The sequence below is a fragment of the Somniosus microcephalus genome, chromosome 9, assembly GCF_052327205.1.
Source record: "Somniosus microcephalus isolate GS21.2 chromosome 9, FLI_Smic_1.0, whole genome shotgun sequence".
Lineage (NCBI taxonomy): Eukaryota > Metazoa > Chordata > Chondrichthyes > Squaliformes > Somniosidae > Somniosus > Somniosus microcephalus.
Genome location: NC_140995.1, coordinates 175,414,344 through 175,440,162, shown reverse-complemented (window position 1 = coordinate 175,440,162; position 25,819 = coordinate 175,414,344). Strand labels below are relative to the sequence as shown.

At 47.8% G+C, this 25,819-nt stretch overlaps 1 protein-coding gene across 3 annotated transcripts in view; it reads right to left on the bottom strand.

Annotated features, from left to right (window-relative positions):
* Positions 1-12,355, bottom strand: part of slc2a12 (solute carrier family 2 member 12) — a 71,079-nt gene extending 58,724 nt beyond the window's left edge. Inside the window, exon 1 of one of the 3 annotated variants that reach the window (XM_085997570.1) lies at positions 11,902-12,355. The gene's annotated coding sequence lies outside the window, so the exon portion shown is untranslated. Of the gene's footprint in view, positions 1-3,938; positions 4,037-11,901 lie in introns of those variants that run through there. The other 2 variants (XM_085997568.1, XM_085997569.1) reach the window with 2 other exon arrangements.
* Between the last annotated feature and the right edge of the window lie 13,464 nt (positions 12,356-25,819).

Here is a 25,819-nt window from a genome sequence, read left to right as displayed (position 1 = left end):
TCCAGAGGAGGAGCAGAAAATTGACCCTGCAGGCAGCCCAGCACAGGATACAGTCTCAGTAGAAAGCTGGAGAGAAGGTGAAAGTCACAGTAAAGCCCAGAAGCCAGTGAAGAACTGGAATTTGGCACAGGAAAAAGTGGATTTCTGTCCAGAACTCAACACAGTATAAGTCTTTGCCTTCTTCATAGGAAGGAGAAAGAGCACAAATAAAACAGAAGTCCCAACAACCAGAGGAAAAATACCTAATTAGTAAGCTCAGGGAATGAAGATCAGAGGTTGACCTGATTAGATTACAGGTCAACCAATACCAGATTGCTAAACGTCCCAAGTCGTCTTATGTTCATTTGTTGAGATCCCCCCTCCCCCCACTTCAATTTTCTCCCTCTCTCCTGAAGGCCTCATCCAACAACAACAACTTGTATCTATATAGCGCCTTTAACGTAGTAAATCATCCCAAGACGCTTCACAGGCGTGTTATAAGACAAAAAAATTGACACCGAGCCACATAAGGAGAAATTAGAGCAGGTGCCCAAAAGCTTGGTCAAACAGGTAGATTTTAAGGAGCGTCTTAAGGAGGAAAGAGAGGTAGTGAGGTGGAGAGCTTTAAGCAGGAAATTCCAGAGCTTAGGGCCTAGGCAACAGAAGGCACGGCCACCAATGGTTGAGTGATTATAATCAGGGATGCTCAAGAGGGCAGAATTAGAGAAGCGCAGAAATCTCGGGGGGGGGGGCGGTTGTGGGGCTGAAGAAGATTACAGAGATAGGGAGGGGTGAGGCCATGGAGGGATTTGAAAACAAAGATGAGAATTTTGAAATCGAGGCGTTGCTTAACCAGGAGCCAATGTAGGTCAACGAGCACAGTGGTGGTGGGTGAACAGGACTTGGTGCAAGTTAGGGCACTGGCAGCCGAGTTTTGGATCACCTCAAGTTTACATAGGGTAGAATGTGGGAGGCCAGCCAGGAGTGCGTTGGAATAGTCAAGTCTAGAAGTAACAAAGGCATGAGGGTTTCAGCAGCGAATAAGCTGAGGCAAGGGCAGATACGGGCAATGTTACAGATGTGGAAATAGGCGGTCTTAGTTATGCTGCGGATATGTGGTCAGAAGCTCATTTCAGGATCAAATATGACACCAAGGTTGCGAACAGTGTGGTTCAGCCTCAGACAGATGTTAGGGAGAGGGATGGAGTCAGTGGCTAGGGAACGGAGTTTGTGGTGGAGCCCGAAAACAATGGCTTTAGTCTTCCCAATATTTAATTGGAGAAAATTTCTGCTCATCCAGAACTGGATGTCAGACAAGCAGTCTGACAATTTAGAGACTGTGGAGGGGTCGAGAGATCCTAGTTTGCAAGTCCATTGGCATTGTTTACTGCTGACACCTCACCCAAGCAGACAGGCTCCTGATTCAGATGCAGGCTTGGTGCCAAGACTGGTGGGAGATGGAAATTGTTTGAGTAAGTCCAATAGATGGACCCAGCAGCAGAGTGAGCTGGATAGGCTGATCGACCTTATCTCATTCCTCAAATAACTTTCTCTATTTATAAATCTTTTCAAGTCATTGACGAACATCATTTGTAAATTTACACAGGATAATAATTTTCATAAATGAGCTTATAGCTCTTTTTAATTAAGTTTCATTATCCAGTGGGATATTGACTTAGCAGATTGGCTGAGAGATGTGGGGCAGAATGCCACCATGTCCAGACCATTGACGGACCTTGGTAAAAAAAACAAAAGGGTAATGCATTCAATTTGCACCCCTGCCCTAAGTGTCATGAGTGGACAGAAAGTTGGGGGCAAATCACCTGTGATTTTCTGCTAACCCTCCTGCCACAGGAGCTCCAGGATTTTCACTCGTGGTTCTAGTCAATTAAAATCAGGTGACTATTATTGTCACCAGGCTTATTCCACATATTGGTACCTGATAGGAATAATCGCAGGTAATCTAATACACTCTAGTATTGTAAACTTCTTGTGTAATGCTCGAAATTAATTGGCACTGAACTTCCACAGAGGTTCTCCTGATCTCCTGCCATAAGGAGATTGGTGGAACCACCGTGGTTGAAAATGGCCCTTTATACTGTTTCTTTGGGAGAGCCACCACATAATTTCCATGCCATTATTTCAAATTGTTCTTCCCACTAACACTCATTAGTGACAGACCTATAACCTTCAGTAACCACCCCAGTTATAGAACTCAAAATGCTCCCTCCAGAAATAAGTTTTTAAGGATTAAGGGGGAAAAATTCATTAGAGCCCCTTTTGGGGCGCTAACATTTAAAAGTTGAAAAAATTAGCACCAGGCGCTAATGTCTTTCAACTTTTAAAAAATTCGGTTTTGCGCTTCAGGAAGGAAGTGGAGCGCTGAATCAAGCTCTCCACTTCCTTCCTGGAGCACAAGAGGCAGCAGGCGGGGTGGTGGGTGAGCAGCGCTGCACACTGGGCCGTACAGTGCTGTCGCGTTGGAAGGCTCCTTCCCTCCCTTAAAGGAAAGGACCATCGCTGCAGGCTCTGCAAGGGCAAAACTTACCTGGTCCCCGACGGCAACTGCGATCCGGCCCGATCAGCCCGATGCACTGCAGCAGAGTGCCGGGCTGATCGATCACTGTAGAAGAAAACTGAAAAAAAAAACAGAAACATAATTTCTGATATTTCATTACTTACCTCGGCCACCTCGCCTTTAAGTATCGCCCCCGACGTGCCCGGCCTCCTGATGAACGCCTCCTGCAGCTGCCGGTGTTTTCGCCCGGCGATGCTGCAGGGAGCGGAACCGAAGTTCGGGTCCAGGTGCTACTGGGGCGATGTGCACGGCGATGACGTCACAATCTCTGGGCGAAGGAGATCGGGGCGTAACGCCATACCGCCGCCGCAAACCTCCCGCTGAATATCGCGGGAGTCGATCTTCTTGCCACACCTGGTCGGAAAGTGATTACCGCCCCTGTTATCGCCCCCCACAGGTGATAATGAGAGGTGCAAAAGTACCCAATTTCTCCCCCTAAATCTACTATTGTACTATTGGATCTATGGTTCAAGGTACGTAATAAGGCCAATTTAACAAATGTCTGCTCTCAGCAGGGTGCCTGCTAGGAGCAAATAGCAAACATGGTCCCCATAATTTTCCATTCATTCATTTTAGTAGGCAGAAAATTGTGGGGGAATCACATCAGAATTTCTCAATATGTAATCCTAGCAGGAATCAGCTGGCTCCTACACTGGGCAGGCTGGCAGGGCAGGTATGTGAAGGGTAAAGGCAATCGGAGGAGAGGGGCTTCGCACGGCTCAAGAGGAGCAGTCTTGCTTCTTCTGGGCCCACAAAAATAAAAACTCAAAATTTCCTGGGCTTTTTTTTTTTTAAGCAGCCTCCAGTGGTCCCTTTAGTGACTGCTGGGTTAGGTCGTTCAACACCTGGTATCCGCCTGGTGTGCACGACGCATGTTTTGCTCCTTTGTACCTGAATTATGCAATTGGGGGCCTACAACTGGTGTAGGACCACGAGTTATATATTTAAGCAGCCTGTTTCAGGTAAAACCTAAATATTCTATCAGGCGGGCCTTGGGAGTCAAAAGGGGCAGCCAAAGTGCCCCCACCCTGAGATTCAACTGCTGGGTGTCCATTCTTCAGGCACAAAATGTGTGGTTGTGAGTTGAATTTCTGCCCCATGGTTTCTGTTTCAATCATTAACTCCAGTTGTGCATTCCACAGCCTCACAATGCTCTTGTGTAAAATGGTTTCTCCTGTTCTTTGACCTAAATATCTTACATTTAATCTTATATCTACAGTATATCCCTTTGTTCTAGGCTCCTCATCCAGTGGAAACAGTCTGTTTCCATCAAACTCTGTCCCATCCCTTCATAATTTAATGACAACAATACTACTAGATTGTTTTTCAACAACAACAAAAGTCAAAAGCTACAATCAGTTGTGATAAATGAATTCTTTACCTATAGCTCATCATAGCTGTTCCGATCTTGAGTTCAGAAGAAAGTCTCCTTTTCCTGAGAACTACATCTGGCCGTAAGGGCAACGTGTACTACCGGGTGCAGGGTGCAAATGCGCTGATTTGAATTTAAAAGATCATAATTTCAATGGGGAGGTTTTAAGCTCATATACTTCCTGTATAATGTTAATACAGAATACAGTTGGCACAGTGCCAAGTTGGTTGCTACAGCTACCTTGCACTGAACAGTACAAAGGGAGAGAAAAACAAGGAAAGGAAAAATAAAGGGAAATAAGAAAGCTTGACAGAATCAGCAAACTGTGAGCCCACTTTTCTTTATTGAGAAAGTTAGATGAAGGGCCAGGGTCCATAGTGCAAAAAGCCAGCGCGAGTAAAAGAGAAGAAACAAATTAAGAGTAGGGCGGAACTTTCAACTTGAAGTTAATGGAAAGGAAAATCAGGCGGGGTGTATAATACTTGGCCAAACCACGACCGCCCCTTTGTTCATCCCAGTTTGGCATAAAAATAAAACAAAAAAGGTGACTCAACCGTGGCTAACAAGGGAAATTAGGGATAGCATAAGATCCAAGGAGACGACATATAAATTGGCCAGAAAAAGCAATAATCCTGAGGATTGGGAGCAGTTTAGGATTCAACAAAGGAGGACAAAGGGATTAATTAAGAAAGGGAAAATAGAATATGAGAGTAAGCTTGCCGGGAACATAAAAACTGACTGTAAAAGCTTTTATAGATATGTGAAGAGAAAAAGATTGGTGAAGTCAAGCGTAGGTCCCTTGCAGTCAGAATCAGGGGAATTTATAATGGGAAACAAAGAAATGGCAGACCAACTAAATTCATACTTTGGTTCTGTCTTCACAAAGGAGGACACAAATAACCTCCCAGAGATGCCGGGGAACATAGGGTCTGATGAAAGGGTGGAACTGAAAGAAATCAGTATTTGTAGGGAAATGGTGTTAGGAAAATTGATGGGACTGAAGGCCGATAAATCCCCAGGGCCTGATAATCTACATCCCAGGGTACTTAAGGAAGTGGCCCTAGAAATAGTAGATGCATTGCTGGTCATCTTCCAGAACTCGGTAGACTCTGAAACAGTACCCATGGATTGGAGGGTAGCTAATGTTACCCCACTATTCAAAAAAGGTGGTAGAGAAAAAGCGGGGAATTATAGACCGGTAAGCCTGACATCGGTCGTGGGGAAAATGCTGGAGTCCATTATAAAAGATGTAATAGCAGAGCACTTGGAAAGCAGTGACAGGATCGGACAAAGTCAACATGGATTTACAAAAGGTAAATTATGCTTGACTAATCTACTGGAATTTTTTGAGGATGTAACTGGTAAAATAGATAAGGGAGAACCAGTGGATGTGGTGTATTTGGACTTTCAGAAGGCTTTCGATAAGGTCCCACATAAGAGATTAGCGTGCAAAATTAAGGCACATGGGATTGGGGGCAAGGTATTGACTTGGATAGAGAACTGGTTGGCGGACAGAAAGCAAAGAGTTGGAATAAACGGGTCCTTTTCCGAGTGGCAGGCAGTGACTAGTGGGGTACCACAAGGATCGGTCCTAGGACCCCAGCTGTTCACAATATATATTAATGATCTGGACGAGGGAATTGGATGTAATATCTCCAAATTTGCAGACGACACAAAGCTGGGTGGGAGGGTAAGCTGTGAGGAGGATGTCGTGAAACTCCAGTACGATTTGGACAGGTTGGGTGATTGGGCAGAAAAATGGCAAATGCACTATAATGTGGATAAATGTGAGGTTATCCACTTTGGTGGCAAAAACAGGAAGGCAGATTATTATTTGAATGGTAATAGATTGGGAGAAGGGGAAGTGCAAAGAGACCTGGGTGTTCTTGTGCACCAGTCGCTGAAGGTAAGCATGCAGGTGCAGCAGGCGGTTAAGAAGGCAAATGGTATGTTGGCCTTCGTAGCAAGAGGGTTCGAGTACAGGAACAAGGATGTCTTGTTACAGTTGTACAAGGCCTTGGTGAGACTGCACCTTGAGTACTGTGTGCAGTTTTGGTCGCCTTACCTGAGGAAGGATGTTCTTGCCATGGAAAGAGTGCAGCGAAGATTCACCAGGCTGATACCTGGGATGGCAGGAATGATGTATGAGGAGAGATTGTGTTGATTGGGCTTATACTCACTGGAGTTTAGAAGATTGAGAGGGGATCTCATCGAAACCTATAAAATTCTGTCAGGCCTGGACAGACTAGATGCAGGAAAGATGTTTCTGATGGCCAGGGAGTCCAGAACCAGGGGTCATAGTCTAAGGATAAGGGGTAAGCCATTTAGGACTGAAATGAGGAGGAATTTCTTCACCCAGAGTGTGGTGAACCTGTGGAATTCTCTGCCACAGAGGGCGGTGGAGGCCAGTTCATTAAATATATTCAAGAAAGAGTTGGATATATTTCTTAAGGCTAAAGGGATCAAGGGATATGGGGAGAAAGCAGGGACAGGGTACTGAACTTGGATGATCAGCCATGATCTCATTGAATGGCGGAGCAGGCTCGAAGGGCCGAATGGCCTACTCCTGCTCCTATCTTCTATGTTTCTATGTTTCTATGCCCCGCCGATGTTGAAAGCTCACCCATAGGCTTATTTATGTCAGACTATTTTTAACTTGTGTAATGCTGATGGGTGTAAAGCAGTACAGTCCTTATCACTCAGTAGTGTACCTCCAGGTCTGTCTAGTTTCAGCAAAGGTGCAGTACTTGATTTCAGGTTTCAGTTCTGTAAGTATTTTACAGTCTTAGGTCTCGGTATGAACAAGGTACCAGTGCCGTTTTTACACTGATTATTTCAGCAGCACTGTGAGCAAGGAGTTGTGATTGCACTGCCCACTCAAATCTCTGTAGAGTGGAGTAGGACAAATTTCCTTTTGTGGGCACTTAAATGCTCCACAGTACCACCTACCAACCACCGATTATGGTCACTAGCCAACAAGCAACAATAGCTAAAATGACAACAAATTGCATTTATATAATGTCCTTTAGTGTAGAAAAACACTGCAAGGCTCTGCACAGAAACGTAATCAGACAAAAATTGATACCAAGCCATAGAAGGAGGTATTAGGAGGGGGACTAAAAGCTTAATCAAAGACATAAGTTTTAAGAAAGATCTTGAAGGAGAGAGAGAGGTGGATGGGGCTTAGTGAGGAAATTCCAGAGCTTAGGGCCTAGATAGCTGAAGGCATAGTCTCTAATAGTGTGGCAAAGGGAGTGGGAGTGCACCAGAGGCCAGAGTTGGAAGAATGCAGAGTTTTGTGAAGGTTGTAGGGCTGGAAGAGATTACAGAGATAGGGAAGGGCAAGACCATGAAGGGATTGAACAACTCTCTTTTATGTTGCAGATATTGAAAGTCATAGAGCAGGGGTGTCAAACATACAGATGTGGCCCGTGGAACAGTTTCATCAGCTCATGGTGTGCTTTGCTTATGGTTGCCGAGTTAGAATCTGTGCCCAAGACAACTGCGCCTTTTAAATTTTGTGCCACAGAATCCACCCAATCCCACCCCGCTCTTTGACGTCAGCCCTTCCCCCCACTCAGGAGTGACCGGAAACGGGATTGTCTTGTGGAGAGACATGGAGGAAGGAGAGATGCAGGGTTGGGCTGGACTGGAAGAGAGTGAACAGGAACAAGGCAGCAGGCAATCAGGACTTGGGAGTTTGGGATTCAGGGAGGGAAGTCGGGAGTTTGGGACTCTGGTGGAGGTGGTTGGGAGTTTCGGACTCAGGGACAGGAAGTCGGGAGTTTGGGACTCTGGTGGAGGTGGTTGGGAATTTGGGACTCAGGGACGGGAGGTCGGGAATCTGGGAGGAGGGGTCGGAAATTTTGGACTTGGGGCAGGGGGGTCTGGAGTTTGGGACTCGGAGGGAAGGTCGGGAGTTTGGGACTCAGGGAATGGGTGGGTCGGAAGTTTGGGACTCAAGGGTGTTGGTAGTTTGGGACTCTGGGAAGGGGGGGGTCAGGCGTTTGGGACTCTGGGATGAGGGGTCAGGAGTTTGGCACTCTGGGAGTGGTGAGAGAGGAGATGGTGACTGTTGGATACGTGGTTCAGTGGATAAATAATTACACGGATGCTGTACATAAACAAATAACAGGTCTTTACTGGAGGAGGGTAATCTCTAGACTGGGGTACAGAGGCATGCGCACAGCTTATATACCGGTGTGGTTACTGCCGGTACTACAGTATACAGGAGCTGTAAAAAGTAGTTCTGACTTAAAGCACATACACTACAATTCCGTTGCCTTCAGAAACTTTGGGCTTGCATTATCCTCTATTTTAATTGTTGCTGTTATTCCTTTTAGTGTTCCTAGTCCCTCCTGGAACACTTCTTTTGCGTCAGTTAGCATTTTTGACAGTCGTCCAGGTGTGACGTCGTCATCCTTTTTGGCCTCCACCTTCAGTGCCTGTATGGAATGCCAATCTAAATGTATCTTCCGGATCCATTCACGTCCTAGCAGTGGTGGTCCTCCATTTGGCAATACATATATATCCATTTTAGCTATTTCCTGACCTTTATATGTCACTTTCACCCTTATTTTTCCTTTGGGGTAGACTTTTTGCCCCGTATAAGTCTTCAAGACAATCTCTGTAGCTTTCAAGGGTATGTGTGAAAATAGCCGCTTGTAGTCTCTTTGATTCATGACTGTTAGAGCTAACCCTGTGTCCAATTCCATTTCCACTTGGACTCCGTCTATCTTGAGTGTAACCCAGATAGTCTGGTGATCCTCCATTTCGGTTACATTATGTAGTTTCAGACAACCCAGCTCCTTGCTTCCGGAGTCTGTGTCACTTTTCTGTTCGTCTGAACCACTGTCCATCACCTTGTGTACCTTTTTGTACTTCTCCTGTGGAGATTTCTTACTGTTGGTTTTCTTCCCAGACCTGCAGACTCTTGCTATGTGTCCTGCTTTCCCACACTGTCTGCACACTTGGTCCTTGAACCAACAATCTTTCTGGTCATGTGTTGTTCTGCCGCAGCGATAGCACTTCCCTGTTCCATAGGTCATTTCGTTGGTGCCATATTCTTGCGGTCTCCGTTGTATCTCTGCAGTGCCCCTTGCGGCTGCTTCGTGTGATGCTGCCATACTGAAAGCTTTGTCCAGCATAAGGCCCTTTTCTGATAGAAGCCGTTTCTGGGTTCCTTCACTTTGTAGCCCACACACAAACTTGTCCCTTAACGTGTCTGCTAGTCCTGCTCCAAACTGGCAGTATTTCGATAGCTTGCGCAGTTCCGTTAGGTACTCAGCATTGCTTTCGTCTTTGTGTTGGTTCCTTTTATGGAACTTAAATCGTTCTGCTATCAGCAGCGATGTGGGGTTTAAGTGGTCCTGTAGGATTTCTACTATGCTTTCAAAATTCTTGTTTACCGGCTTCTCTGGGGTTATTAGATTTCGCAGTAACCCATAAGTTTTTGCACCCATGGAATTTAACAGAACCAGTGCTTTATTAGCATCTGGCACTTCATTCGCCCTACAGTACACCTCAATACATTCCACATATGTCGCCCAATCTTCGACTTCATTGTCGAACGTAGAGATACTGCCACTCTTCGGCATCCTTGGTTGTGCGTTAACTATCACCAATGGCGCCTCCCGCGCTTCCCCTTCTTCTCCGCTGGCAAAAATGGCGTCTCCCGCGCTTTCCTTCCTTCCCGCGCTCGCCCGTCTTCTCCGCTGCGGCTTCGCAAAATGGCATCTCCCGCGCTCTTCCTTCTTCTCCGTGGTTCAATGGCGCCTCCCGCGCTCTCCCTGCTTCTCCGCGGCTCAATGGCGTCTCCCCTTGCTTCGCCCCGCGGACCCTGATCAGCCTGTGATCCCTGGCTGTGCTCTGCGCGTTCTTCTCTTGATATTTGTCGACGCCGCTCAGTCTAGAACCCGGCTGTTTCTTACCCTCTCTCGCTCCGGTTTTGCAGTATTTTTCCTCGATGCCGCTCGGTGATCAACCCCCGGCTGCGCCCTGCTCTCTTCACCCTCTTTCTTACCCCGTCGACGCTGCCCGGCTCTCTCTCTCTGCCGTCGGTCGGATCCAGCCGCCGCTGCTCGGGAAGGGTCTGCTCTGGACCTGTCGTCGGTCTCTTACTGCTCGTTGTGGCTGGGGAACCAAGCCCAGCTCTCCACAGCCTCCCCAGCGAAGTTGGATCTCTGCCTGACTGCTGGGCGGTTGCTCGCGGTCGACGCCCGTGTTCCTGGACTCGACTATTTTTTTTGTTGTTGTTTTATGTTGCAGGTAGATTCGCATCCACACTCGTCGCCACTGTTGGATCCGTGGTTCAGTGGATAAATAATTACACGGATGCTGTACATAAACAAATAACAGGTCTTTACTGGAGGAGGGTAATCTCTAGACTGGGGTACAGAGGCATATGCACAGCTTATATACCGGTGTGGTCACTGCCGGTACTACAGTATACAGGAGCTTTAAAAGTAGTTCTGACTTAAAGCACATACACTACAGTGACTGAGCTGGGGTCCGGGGAGAGGGGCTCAGGGGAGAAAGCACGACTGGGAAATAAGGGTCAGGGATGGGGGCTTGGGGGAGAGATGGGGACTAGGGAATGTGGCTTGGGGGATTGGTGCTTGGGCTTGGAGAGAGAGGACTGAGGTGGGGTTGTATGGGTCTGATGCCTAACATTTCCTGCAGAGCTGGGAACAGCAGCAACAGCAATAGCCACAGCCACATGGTGAGTGTAAGTGGTGGTGAGAGAGGAGCAGCCAGTAAAGGGGGTGAGCGAAACCTGGGGAATTTACTTTGGGCAGATAGTGAAAGATGTTGTTGCACTGCTGGGTGAGTGGGGAACAAGGGGATGGCGTCTGAGGATTCTCACTGTACACTCTGACTTTACATCGCAAGGTCCAACCAATCCACTCACACCGGGCTCGGAGAGGGTTGGAGCTGTGCACCAGTTTGTAAAGCAAGACCATCCATAACAGGCTGAGCCAAAGTAAATTTGGTTTAGTAGCCCAATAAAGCCCACTCTTTGAAACGGAATCGAGAGAAAGAGCTGGAAGCAGAAACCTCAACAAATAATTAATATACATAATTCCAGAGTTACATCTGCAGTTTGAAGCAAAATGCTGATTGATCAGTGATTTTGTTACAATTACACAAGTATTAAGACTTCATGTCAGTGATGTAGGATCTGATACAGGGGGAACAGCTGAAAGACGGAGTTGGAGGGGGAGACTGTCCTGGTGGCTGGGATTTTAATGATACATATCCATAAATCTTGGAGAGGCACATGTGTCTATGCCTAAATCCATTGGTATGCTTTTATTCCCACCATTTACTTTACTAATGGTGATGATAAATCGAACAACTCAATGTTTTACTTTAAAAATGAAGTCGTTATTTTGCCTCAGCAGAACCCAAGCTACCGGTGCACTCGATCAGAGGGAGAATATTTGAGGAACTGCGTGATAAATCCTGCAGAAAGAGTGGGCTGGAACTTCAAATCCGCGCCAAAAGCTGGGGTCCGAGACTCATCTGAAATTCAGCCCCTGTTTTAGTAATAGAGGCGAGCTGCGGCACCGCCAGAAGCAGCTCGCCTGACATCGGAGATCAGATTTGGGCCTGCTGCATCGCCGGAATGGCTTGGGCGGCGGGTGGTGGTGGAAAATGAAGGAGGGCCGAGTGCGGGCCGGCAGTGGCGCTGTATAGCCCAGAGAGGCACTCAGGCTTGCACGGCGCATGCTCCACCTAGTTTCTCGTGCATTTTACAGGAGGGTCCTGAAACCGCTGCAGGATCCTTCTTTGCGTATTTAATTTGATCCAGTGCTGAGTTCAGGCAGCTGCCAGGGATAAGTAAAAACAGTAAGGTCCAATATGACGGTGGTTATGCCACCAAAGCAGATTAGATGTTGGACCTCGCCTCCAGAGATTGGTGCACATTGAATCCGGCCAAAAAGCAGGCAAAACGCATACTAATTCCTACCGTAGTGTGTCCAAATAACTTCTGCGGAATGTGTCCCACGCCAAGTGCCAGGATGTCAGATCAGGCCCACCAAATAAAATTAATTTGACAACCCTGTTGTAGAGGGTTTTTAAAATACTGAAAGAAGTAAGCTTAAATATATGCTTCGAGCCAGCAGCAGCTGCATAGCTGTCTGTGGCACAAAGGTAGTAAAGCATTAAAGTTACTTCATCTCATAACACCAGCAGAGATCACAATTTATGAGCTGGTTCTGCATGGATTAAAACTGGTTTAACCAGACCAGCTACTTTCGCAACACAAAATTCCTTTGTAAATGCACAGAGCATATTTTGTAATCAAAATTGCTGTTTATAAAAGTCTGTCATATTGCAGTCACACCGTCCCCGCTTATCCTGGACAGCCACTTATATTAGGCAAACACCGCTGACCAGTTGTCATTAACATAGGCGACAATTACAAGGGCACTGCTTAAACCGTATGAAGCACACTGACTATTTCAGGCAGTTTAAGCAGCTGCTCGCCCCTTCCGTAAAGTGCAATTACCTGTCATTAAGTCCTAACCCCCGTGGCCTCTAGGGGCTAAAAATTGGATATAGCCACAAAATGGGCAGTGTTAAGACTGAACAAGGTTAAGCTGCGCTACCTGAAAGTGGTGTCGGTAGCACGCAAAATTTGTGCTGACTCTTCATTAACATGATTATAGTTATGCTTTCAGCACTAAAACTGATGCTCATTGGCTTAACGCTCAACAGGTGGACCAATATCGGGGCCAGTCTAATTCACAGTCATGCTTGCCCCAGGCTTTATCCACTACTTAAAGGGGAGGTGCATTAATGCTGCAGCACCTAATTGTCAGGGTGGTTGGGTTTGCAGCTGCCCCAACAACAATCAGAAGAAGGCCAAGGCCAAGGCCAAGGCAGACTTATTTAGAAATCGTGATGGCAGATCCTCGACCAAGGGCGAGAGCCCAGAGGTTTTCAGATGAAGCTCTAGAGGTATTGATATTCACAGTGGAGAGGAGGCAGGCGGTCCTATACCCGCAAACTGGCAGGAGGCCCTTGCCCTACACATCCCGAACCATGTGGTGGGAGATTGTGGATCACGTCACGGCCAGCTCTGTGGTCCCCAGGACCCTCACCCAGTGCAGGAAGAAGTTTAATGACCTCACACTGGTGGTCAAGGTGAGTGAAGGCTTCAGCAAATGCCACATACCACCATCTGCACCACAAGCCTCACACATTGCTCAATGCACCACCTACCAACAGTCTCTACCTATCACCACTCACACCTCACAATCAGAACTTCACTTCAGCCTCACAACCTTACCACTGCTGCAACACTCACACCCACATCTCACACCTTGCACACACTGACAGCTATTCAACTACGGCAGACATATCACCCAAACACATTGACTAAACTCACTCAACACTTTTCTTTCTCTTGCAGGCCAAGCTGGCACACAAACGGCGTGAGCAGCAACAGACAGGCGGGGGCCAGGCGGACACGCAGGGCTTCAGCCAGCTGGAGAAGCGAGTACTGCAGATCATTGGGTGCCACGTTGTCGACGCCATGGCAACCAGCGAAGTTGAACCCCTTGGGGACAACAACGGTATGTTCATTCCTAATCCATCTTCTCACATCTCACTTCCCCCTCAGCCCACAATCTTTTCTCACTTTCAAGCTACTCATGCTGTATGCGTGCATTTCTGGCTTCCCCAGAAGTGGGGGGGGAAGGGAAGAAGACTCCGCGTCACTGCATCTGTCAGCCGCAGACACCAGTTCAGAAACTGGCACTACATGAACTTTCGAGGCTAGTGTAGAAGCGGGATCTGCACAGGGTGAGGCACCGGGCATGAGTGGGCTGTAGCAAGGCCGGGGGAAAGGGTAGCTCGGGGGCCAGCTCCCCGGAGGGCAAGTTCAGGTGCGAGTTCTGCTGCACAGGACTCAGAGGAGGACCTCGATGGGGAGGCCTTCAGAAGAAGGGTGACAGACATGCACACAGAATTGATGGGTGCAATGGCAAGCATGCCAGAGAGCCTCTCGGCAATGTCAAGGAGTGTGGAGAAGTCCGCCTCCAATATTGCACGGGGCTCTGTGCAGAGCATGGAGCCCAGGATTTCCAGCCTGGAAATGATGGTACACTCCCAGAGAGATCGTCGCGACCCAGACATGTAGGCGCGCATGATGGGTGATGTCGCATATCCATTGCAGCACAGGCAGAAGCGACCCAACATCTTATTGCTGCAGTGGAAGCTCAGACTGCTCTCATGCAGTCTCAGTTTGAAGCCACCGAAGCTCTGACTGTTGCCATTGTGGCTGGGTTTACCAGTGTTGACCGGGGCTTGCAAGGTGTTGCAGCAACCCAACAATCTGTGCTCCAACAGATTGCTAGGGAAGCTGAGATGCCGTCCCAGGGGAGTGGCAGTGGGTCAATGGAGCAGGAACCTGCTGTCCTCTCTCAAGATGACAGTATTCCTGTTCCTACCATTGCCACTCCACCATTGCCCTTGCCACTGCCTGTCAACCAGCCAGCCCAGACTGGTGCCACCCATGCCGAGGTGGTGCAGTCTACAGCCGGGCCTTCTAGGTCCAGAGCTACTCGAGGTCATCCTGCAAGGCCATCTGGGGTCTCCCGCACAGAAACTCAGCAGCCCTCCACCAGCCATCTTGCAGCCACTGGGGGAACACTTCATAGGAGCACTAAGTTAGGAATATTCACACGAAAGACAGACACTCAGGGCTGGATTTTGTCAATGGGGGTGCATTGGGGGCGGGACTGCTGGTTGTCAGGTTTCAGTCCCGCCCCCAACGACATCTGGGCAACCCACGCTATTTTCCCTTGATTGACCTTGTTAAGCCTGCCCTGCGGGCTTAGCCAGCCAATTAAGGGAAAGCCGGTGACAGAGGACGTCAGCGTATGACGTTTCATCTGTTGAAAATTTTTGACAGATGAATTGTCAGCGTTTGACAGCTTTGCGAAGCTGTCACAGTGACAATCTCTGTTCTAAGGTGAGCCCATACACAAAGACTCCCCAAAACCTCTTTCCTCAGTAGAAATCAGATGGCTGCTGCATCTGAGAATGCAGCAGCCGTTCTGTCATCTCTGCCGTTGAGATGAGGCACCTCCGGATCCCCAAGGGTTGAAGCCTGCAGGAAGAAGCAACGGTATGTAAACTTTTTCTAACACTTTACACTCACCGCTCATATTTAGCTCTCCACACTTGCACCCATCACTCACCTCCACAGCGGACTTTTTGACCCCTCTCACCCCTGCAGACCCACTGCTCGCCTTGCTGACCCTGGCGAGGTTCGCAGCCGTCGGGAAGTCTGCACTTGCAGGGGTAAAATGTTGATAAGCCTCAAAATTGCCTGTTAACTACCTGTTAACAGGCAGTTAATTGGCTCTAATCACATTCCCGCTTCGAGGAGAGACGGGTCCCTGCGCGAGTCAGGGGACCCACCTCCCGGGAAGATGGCACGAAGGTGGGTTGGGAGTGGGTTCGGTACCCACTCCCAGTTTCTGCCATTTTTCCGGCAGTCCCACCTCCATGCCCACGTCCCCAGGGCTGGCAAAATTCCCCTCTAAGGGATTGCACAAGGATGATTAGTTAATAGTATTAATGTAAATAATTGTGATTTGATTATTGATAAATTTATTAATCTTTTGTGGTGTCTCATTTCAGCTTTGTGCCCAGGAGGACACTGTGATATTCCGTAAGTCAGGGATAGTGTGATGGGGATGTGGTGAGCAATGGGGATCTGGGGTTTCATTCATTCGATTCGGAGTCTGATGAGCCGTTCACAGACAGCCCATCTGGATGGACGAATGGCTGCCTGCCTCCTCCCTCCCTCATCTTCCTCTTCCTCCTCTCCCTCCTCCTGAGATGGTCCCACAATTCCTGCTGGCCAGGGCTGCGCCCTCATGATGGCCAAGTTGTGCAGCATGCAGCAGACCACCACGAAATGGGACACTCGCTCCGCCGAGTACTGGAGGGCTCCTCCCGAGCGGTCAAGGCAGTAGAACCATTGCTTCAGTAGCCTGATGGTCTGCTCGATGATGTTCCTGGTGGAAGCATGGCTCACATTATATGAGTGCTGGGCACGAGTGTTAGGGTTGCAGAGGGAAGTTATGAGCCAGTTGCAGAGCGGATAGCCCTTGTCTCTGAGCAGCCATGCTCGAGTTTGCCGTGGTGGCTGGAAGATTGCTGGCACAATGGACTGGCGCAGAATGAAGGCATCATGGCCACTGCCAGGATAGCAGGGCAATGATATTGAGGATTCGCTGTGTGTGGTCATACACCAACTGCACATTAAGTGTGTAGAAGCCTTTGCGGTTAGGGAAGATCTCAGGATTATTCTGCGGCGTCCGCAAAGCCATGTGAGTGCAGTCGATGGCGCCCTGCACCATGGAGGTTGCCCGCTATCCTGGCAAAGCCACATGCGTGTTTGTCCTGCTTCTCTCTGCTGAGAGAGAAACCAACATAGTTCCCATCTCCTGGTGTAGAGAACCTCAGTAACCTCCCAGATGCAGCAGTGGACGGGAAAGATCCGCTGGCGCAGAAATTGAGGGCACTGGGAGAGCCGTGGTCACCCTGCTCTGAGGTTGCAGGTCTGGTTGCAGGAGATGGCAGAGTTCTGTGACCACCTCCTTGGTGAAGCGCAGCCTTTTTAAAGAATTCCTTTATGGGATGTGGGCGTCGCTGGCAAGGCCAGCATTTATTGCCCATCCCTAATTGCCCTTGAGATGGTGGTGGTGAGCCACCTTCTTCAACCGCTGCAGTCCGTGTGGTGAAGGTACTCCCACAGTGCTGTTAGGTAGGGAGTTCCAGGATTTTGACCCAGCGACGATGAAGGATTGGCAATATACTTCTAAGTCAGAATGGTGTGTGACTTGGAGGGGAACTTGGAGGTGGTGGTGCTCCCGTGCACCTGCTGCCCTTGTCCTTCTAGATGGAAGAGGTCGCGGGTTTGGGAGGTGCTGCCGAAGAAGCCTTGGTGAGTTGCTGCAGTGCATCTTGTAGATGGTACACACTGCAGCCATGGTACGCCGGTGATGGAGGGAGTGAATGTTTAAGGTGGTGGATGGGGTGCCAATCAAGCGGGCTACTTTGTCCTGGACGGCATTGAGCTTCTTGAGTGTTGTTGGAGCTGCACTCATCCAGGCAAGTGGAGAGTATTCCATCACACTCCTTACTTGTGCCTTGTAGATGGTGGAAAGGTTTTGGGGAGTCAGGAGGTGAGACATTCGCCACAGAATACCTAGCCTATGACCTGCTCTTGTTGCCACTGTATTTATGTGGCCGGTCCAGTTAAGTTTCTGGTCAATGGTGACCCCCAGGATGTTGATGGTGGAGGATTCGGTGATGGTAATGCCATTGAATGTCAAGGGGAGGTGGTTAGACTCTCGCTTGTTGGAGATATTCATTTCTTGGCACTTCTATGGCGCAAATGTTACCTGCCACTTATCAGCCTGCAGGCATGCGGGCATGGACTGCTTCATTATCTGAGGAGTTGTGAATGGCGCTGAACACTATGCAGTTATCAGCGAACATCACCATTTCTGACCTTATGTTGGAGGGAAGGTCATTGATGAAGCAGCTGAAGATGGTTGGGCCTAGGACACTGCCCTGAGGAACTCCTGCAGCGATGTCCTGGGGCTGTGATGATTGACCTTCAGCCACCACAACCATCTTCCTTTGTGCTAGGTATGACTCCAGCCAATGGAGCATTTTCCCTCTGATTCCCATTGACTGCAGTTTTACTAGGGCTCCTTGATGCCATACTCGGTCAAATGTTGCCTTGATGTCAAGGGCAGTCACTCTCACCTCACCTCTGGAATCAGTTCATTTGTCCATGTTTGGACCAAGGCTGTAATGAGGTTGGGAGCCGAGTGGTCTTGGCAGAGCCCAAACTGGGCATCAGTGAGCAGGTTTTTGGTGAGTAACACTGAGGACACCCTCCACCGTGCTAAATGGGATAGATTCAGAACAGATCTAGCAGCTCAAAACTGGGCATCCATGAGTTGCTGTGGGCTTGATAGCACTGTCGACAACACCTTCCATCAGTCTGAGAGTAGACTGATGGAACAGTAATTGGCCGGGTTGGATTTGTCCTGCTTTTTGTGGACAGGACATACCTGGGCAGTTTTCCACATTGTCGGATAGATGCCAGTGTTGTAGCTGTACTGGAACAGCTTGGCTAGAGGTGCGGCTAGTTCTGGAGCACGTCTTCAGCACGATAGCCAGGATGTTGTCGGGGCCCATAGCCTTTGCTGTATCCAGTACGCTCAGCCATTTCTTGATATCACATGAATTGGCTGAAGACTGGCTTCTGTGATGGTGGGGCCCTCAGGAGTAGGCCGATATGGATCATCCACTCAGCACTTTTGGCTGAAGACGCTTCAGCCTTGTCTTTTGCACTCGCGTGCTGGGCTCCGCCATCATTGAGGATGGGGATATTCATGGAGCCTGCTCCTCCCGTAAGCTATTTAATGGTCCACCACCATTCACGACTGGATGTGGCAGGACTGCAGAGCTTTGTATGCTGCTTCTGCTTTTTAGCATGCATGTAGTCCTGTGTTGTAGCTTCCAGCTTTGCACCTCATTTTTAGGTATGCCTGGTGCTGCTCCTGACATGCTCTCCTACACTCCTTATTGAACCAGTGTTGCTCCCCTTGCTTGATGGTGATGGTAGAGTGAGGGATATGCCAGGCCATGAGGTTACAGATTGTGGTGGAATACAGTTCTGCTGCTGCTGGTGGCCCACAGTGCCTCATGGATGCCCAGTTTTGAGCTGCTAGATCTGTTCTGAATCTATCCCATTTAGCATGGTAGTAGTGCCACACAACACAATGGAGGGTGTCCTCAGTGTGAAGATGGGACTTCGGCTCCACAATGACTGTGCGCTGGTCACTGCTACCACTACTGTCATGGACAGATGCATCTGCGACACGTAGATTGGTGAGAACAAGGTCAAGTAGGTTTTCCCCTCATGTTGGTTCTCTCACCACCTGTCGCGGGCCCAGACTGGCAGTTATGTCCTTCAGAACTCGGCCAGTAGTGGTGCTACCGAGCCACTCTTGGTGATGGACATTGAAGTCCCCCACCCAGAGTACATTCTGTGCCCTTGCTACTCTCAGTGCTTCTTCCAAGTGGTGTTCAACATGGAGGAGTACTGATTCATCAGCTGAGGGAGGGCGGTAGGTGGTAATCAGCAGGAGGTTTCCTTGCCCATGCTTGACCTGAAGCCATGAGAATTCATGGGGTCTGGAGTCAATGTTGAGGACTCCCAGGGCCACTCCTTCCTGACTGTACTGCCACCCCTGGTGGGTCGGTCCTGCCAGTGGGACAGGACATACCCAGGGATGGTGATGTTTGGGACATTGACTGAAAGGTATGATTCTGTGAGTATGACTATGTCAGGCTGTTGCTTGACTTGTCTGTGGGACAGCTCTCCCAATTTTGGCACAAGTCCCCAGATGTTGGTGAGGAGGACTTTGCAGGGTCAACTGGGTTGGGTGTGCCATTGCCGTGTCCTTAGCCGGTGCCGAGTGGTCCGTCTGGTTTCATTCTTATTATTGTGTTTCATAGCAGTTAGTTACAACTGAGTGACTTGCTGGGCCATTTCAGAGGGCAGTTAAGAGTCAATCATATTGCTGTGGGTCTAGAGTCACATATAGGCCAGACCAGGTAAGGACGGTAGATTTCCTTTCCTAAAGGACATCAGTGAACCAAATGGGTTTTTATGATAATCCAATAGTTTCATGGTCACCATTACTGATACTAGCTTTTTATTCCAGATTTATTTAATTAACTGTGGTGGGATTTGAACTAGGATCATTAGTTTAGGTCTAGTTAGGATTACTAGCCCAGTGACATTACCACTACGCTACCGTTCCCTTGGACCGTTCCTTCTAAGACACTGCCCCTCACTTAATTGGAGGTAGGAGAAGTACTGTCAGATGACCCTAGGTGGGTAAAGCCTTCAAATAAAAACAAAGTACTGGAAATACTCAGCAGGTCAGGCAGCATCTGTAGGTTCCAGTATTTTCTGTTTTTATTTCAGATTTCCAGCATCTGCAGTTTTTTTTGCTTTTGTGGGTAAAGCCTTCTGTTGAGTGCCCTCATGGCCCTCCTCCTCCTCCCTCTGCACGCATCTTCCCATCTTCCTCGCTGCCTCCGCTCCCTCTGCCGAAGATCCTGGAACGTGAGGTCGATTGTCAGTACAGCCCCCACAATTGTGAGCAAATGTTGTGAGCAGAAGCCTTTAGAAAATAATGGAGTTCTTCACTTGCAACAACACTCCCTGTTACCAAAGAACCTTGAAAGAAGTAAAGAAAGCTTCTGGAGTTGCAGAAAGTAGCACAGAGCCAATCAAACTGCATAACCATGTCAGATGCAACTGATTGCTGATAATCCCTTTAAATATCGCTGCTGGAGCCTCCTTCCTGTTGTTGAACGCCTGTTCTCCCTGTCATTGCTTAGCCATGCCGGTAAGTTGAACGGCGAAATCGACTGCTGCAGATCGGGCGTCAAGTGAGCGATGCGCACTCACTGACGTCACGATCTCATTGATTTAAATCCCTCCAGTGATCGCGTTTACCGGCAGCGTTACCGGTTCTTGCAAAATGGTGCCCGCCGCGGGATCCACCACCAGCTGGCAGAAGAGCGCCGGCTGCTGTTTTTTCGACATTTCATAGCGTTGACGGGTGGCGCAAATCCCCCGAATTTTTAGCCCTTGGACTCATGTGATTGCATCTTACAAAAAAGTGGCAAAAATAAAAGACCTCTCCTGTCACAGCCTGCTGAAACTCATGCTGAATTTACCTGCTGTAGTAGTGAAACTAAGCAGAGGTGAAAGTGACCAGTTGAAAGTGACCAGTGGTTTAACTGAGCAGAGCTGAAACTGGCCAGTGTACTGACCAGAGGCGAAACTGACCAAACTGCTGCATACTTCAGCCTCGTTCAGCTCTCCATAGCTGCATAATGTGAAATGCTTCCACCTTGCAAAGCTTGTCTGTAGCCAAAAATATTTTCATAAATATAATTAAAAACATCAGAGAAGGAAAGAAGCTCAAAGTCACACAATTTAAAGTGACTACAATAGAGCCCAGGTTCAAATATAAATAAATATTAACAATATAGAAGCCCAGAAATTCTCTTCAGACCACCAACAGCAAATTTCTACTGGGAGTGCGAGAGAAGTGGAGAGGTGGAGGGTGAAGATTACACCGGCAACTGTGTATAATGGGCAAATTGTGTCACCACTGTACATGCAAATGATTCTTTTACAACTAGGTACATGGCGCTGGTCCGTCTAGTTGCCCCTCAAAATTGTATTGAGGTCCAATGTATGTCATAGGATTTGCATATAGTAACGAAGCTCCTGCCGAGGGTTGGCAACCCTCTGGGATTGTCCAGGAATTAAAGATGAATCTCCAGGGTGTAAGAATCCTGAGAAATCCTGGTTTCAGATTCTCACTAACTAACATGGACGAAATTAAATAAGCATTATTACTTATAGATTTAAGTTTGTTTTATGTAATTGTAGTGCAATGCATGTCAATCCTTGAATAATGATGCCTTTAACCTAGTGTAATACACCTTGGGTAGACCTGGTTAGAGTTAAAATGGAAGAAACGAGGTGTTGGGCCTACTTGACCAAATGAAAACTGCAGATCTCAACAAGCCTCATTAGCAAAGCTGACAGTCAGTCTGTGAGAAAAGCTGAAAGAATTAGTGGAATTCCAGAGACTGAGATAAGAGGCAGGGACTGTAAGATTGTTTTGAATTATATGTTAGCTGTTTTTTTGAATAATTGTTTTGATATCTTATAACCATTAATATCTTATCAGTAGTAGATCTATAATCATGTGTAAGGATTAAATGTAGAAGTCTGTAATTATCAACTGCATGCAATGATAACCTGAATTATGTATAACATGTAACGCTTTTTCTTATGCTTAAAAGTCTGTGAGTAAGCTGTAACCAGACAACCTGGGGTGAGAAAGAGATTGCCATGGTCGAATAGACTGCAGTTAGCCTGGGTAGGTGCAGTTACCATTGTGCTGAAATGTTATAACATTCACAGTGAATTATAAACAAAGGCCAACAGCAAGGGCTGTATCTCACCCTATGGAGACATATTCCTTTTGTATTGCCATAACTACCCCATATATGAGTCTTGGTGGTCAAAAACAGATGATGTAAGAATGTCATAAGACTAAAAGCCTGCATAAACCAAAGTGCTACGAACGTGGCAGCTTTATGATTGGATTTTGGGTTTGGGTGTCAGCCAGTGATTGGTTCAGGAGGACTCCATAGGTATTGAATGAGAGTAAGGGTATAAGAAGGGGATCTTAACAGCCACAAAGTAGCTGTAGAAGTAGAAGAGCAGAATCCGGAATAGAAGATTTCAGGACTAGAAGATTTCAGGAAGAATCAAGGAGACACCCGAGAAACGGAGGGGGGTGGAGAGAGAGAGAGAGAGACAAGAGGCACAGGGTGCAGCCTGCTCACAGTTGCCCTTCTACCCAGAGTATAAGTGGTAATATAAGTCTCAATTATTCTCTGTAAACTGCTGCTCGAATACTGTAATGTATTAAGTCTTGCTTGTGCTGAATAAAGCTAAATCACTGTCCCAATACGGGTCAACCTCGAATCATTTGTGTTAAGTCCGTGAATGATTGAGACACGGACTAGCAGGAGTGAAAACAAACAGATCTTTACTGGTGGAAGTCAATAACGAAACTAAACAACAGAGGCTCTCTAGCGCCTTTTATACAGGGGTGGTCACTGCCGGTACTGCAGTCTGAGACCAGTTATTCTCTTAAAGGTACATACACAACAATTCCTCCCCTTTTAGATAAACAGTACATAACATTCATTTAACAACTAAATGATAACGAATTACAATCACAATTACTGTTACTAGATACAATGGTTAAGTTTAAGCAATTATAAGTTCAGTCTTTGAGGAGGCTTCCTGATTCTGTCTGGATAACGCCTCTTTGGGGTAACAGGTTCTTCTGGCAATGTTGAGTCGGAATCAATGTCGTTGTTTGGCTCATCTGCTTCCAATATTACCGGTTCTGCGGTAGCTGCAATTGGAACGTTGATTTCATTACCAGGTGTATCAGATCGTGGTGTGGAGTTGACGTTTTCCAGTGACTCTAGAATCTGGTCAGCATGGCATCTTACAATGTTCTCCCCAACGTCCATGGTATACATGAGGTCCTTGTTGTGTACAAATCGTTCCTGGCTGCCATTTCTCAGTGCGGTAGTCCCGGGCCAAAACTGGTTGACCTATCTTAAAACTCCTGGTCGGCCTTTCATTCATATTCTGAAACTGCCTGTTCTCCACATCTCTTCGGACGTTTGGCTTAACCAAATCCAAGCGGCATCGTAGTCTTCAATTGAAGAACATCATGGCTGGAGTTTGGTTGGTAACCGCATGTGTCGCATTCTGGTAGGCAAACAAGAAGTTGTCCACCTTGTGTTGTAGGGGTATATCTTCATTACACATTGCCTTGATAGCCTTCTTGAATGTTTGGACAACCCTCTCGGCCAATCCATTAGTGGCTGGATGATATGGGGCAGATGTGTAATGCTTAACACCATTGTTCTTTAAGAACCTCCAGAACTCTTCAGACACAAGCTGTGGTCCATTGTCAGAGCAAATCTGTTCAGGCAGCCCATTCCTGGTGAATATGGTTCGTAAAACTGTGATAGTTTTTTCCGTGGTGGTTGAGGACATTTTTATTACCTCTGGCCACTTTGAATGTGCATCCACCGCAATTAAAAACATCGAGTCCATGAAGGGACCAGCAAAATCAATGTGCACCCTTTGCCATGGAGATGAGGGCCACTCCCATGGATGCAGAGGAGCTTGTGGTGGGGTGTTTTGGACCTTCTGGCATCCTGCACAGCTCTTGGTCATCTCTTCGATTTCTCTATCGATTCCCGGCCACCACACAAACACTCTGGCTAAGCCCTTCATTTTTACCCCACCCAGATGACCCTCATGAAGTTCATTGAGCACTCTATCCGTCAACTTAGGTGGAATTACTACTCTGGATCCACACATTAAGGTTCCTCTGCACACTGACAGCTGTTCTCTTCTCGGCGAGAATGCTGGCAGCAGTGGTTCGCCATGTGCTGGCCATTCCTTCACCGTTAAATCATAGACCCGTGATAGTGTCGGGTCATTCCGTGTTTCCTTTTCTATGTTTGCATTCGTCACAGGAAGACATTCGACTATGGTCGAGTGGAATAACTCCATTGGATCCACTGCAAGGTCTTCTTCTTCCACCGTCGGCAACGGTAGATGTGACAATCCATCAGCATTTCCATGCTGTTTAGTTCCTTTGTACTCGATGTCATATTGGTGTGCCCCTAGGAAAAGGGACCATCTCTGCAGCCGTTGTGCTGTCATTATCAGTACGCCCTTCTGAGGGTTGAAAATGGAGACAAGAGGTTGATGATCGGTTAGTAGAGTAAATTTTTGACCGTGCAGATAGTGATTGAACTTCTTCACCCCCCACACTAGGCTGAGGGCCTCTCTGTCAATCTGGGCATAGTTACGCTCGGCAGAAGTTAACGAGCGTGACGCAAAAGCTATCGGCCTCTCCAAACCATCAAGGAATTTATGTGACAGTACCGCCCCAATGCCGTAGGGAGACGCATCACACGCCAGCCTGATTGGCAGTGCTGGGTTGTAGTGAGCCAATACTTCCTTTGAAGTGATTAAGTCCTTACTCTTCCGAAAAGCACGCTTACACTCATCGCTCCATTTCTATGCTACCCCCGTTCGTAGCAGGGCGTTCAGTGGGTGCAGAATTGTCGACAAATTCGGCAAAAACTTACGATAGTAATTCACCAACCCGAGGAATGACCTCAGTTGCGACACATTTTCAGGCGCTGGGGCCTTAACAACCGCTTCAATTTTGTCAGGGGACTTATGTAACCCCTCTTCATCAATCACGTGGCCACAATACGATATCTGTTTCTTAAAAAATTAGCACTTGGGGCGATTGGCTCGCAGCCCATGTTCCCGTAGTCTAGTGAGCACCTGTTCTAGGTTGTTAAGGTGTTCACTGTCATCTTCACCTGTTACAAGGATGTCGTCCAAGTAACACTGAGTCCCCGGAATCCCTTGCAGGACTTGTTCCATCGCTCTTTGCCATATCGCCGGAGCCGATGCTACTCCGAATACCAATCGATGATACTGGTAAAGACCTTTGTGAGTGTTTATCGTGAGATACTTCCTAGAGGACTCTTCAACCTCCATCTGCAAATATGCTTGTGCTAGGTCAATTTTTGTAAAACGCTTTCCTCCAGACAGCGAGGCGAAGATGCCTTCTATCCTTGGAAGAGGATATTGTACTGTGCGAAGGACAGGGTTCACCGTCACCTTGAAATCCCCACAGATGCGAATCTTCCTTGGCTCTCCGGCCTTATTGCTTAACGTTTTCTTCATGACAGGAACGATGGGTGTTGCCCACTCGCTCCAGTCGACCTTAGACAACACGCCCGCCTTCTCCAGATTCTCCAGCTCTGCCTCGATGGCTGGGCGAATTGCATATGGTACCGGTCTCGATTTGAAAAACTTGGGAACTGCATTCTCTTCTATTTTTATTGAGGCGGCTACGCCTTTAAGCGTGCCCAGTTCTTGTTGGAATACCTCTTTGGCGTTAGCTAAGATTGTTGACAATGGTCCAGGAGTGACGTCTTCATCTTTTTTACCGTCCACCGTCATTGCATGAATGGAATGCCAATCCAAGTTTATCTTCCTGATCCATTCCCGTCCCAATAACGGTGGTCCACCATTTGGCAGTATGTAGAGATACAATTTCCGTATTTTCTTGCCATTGTATTCGACAGGCACCCTTATTTTTCCTCTGGGGTATACTTTTTGC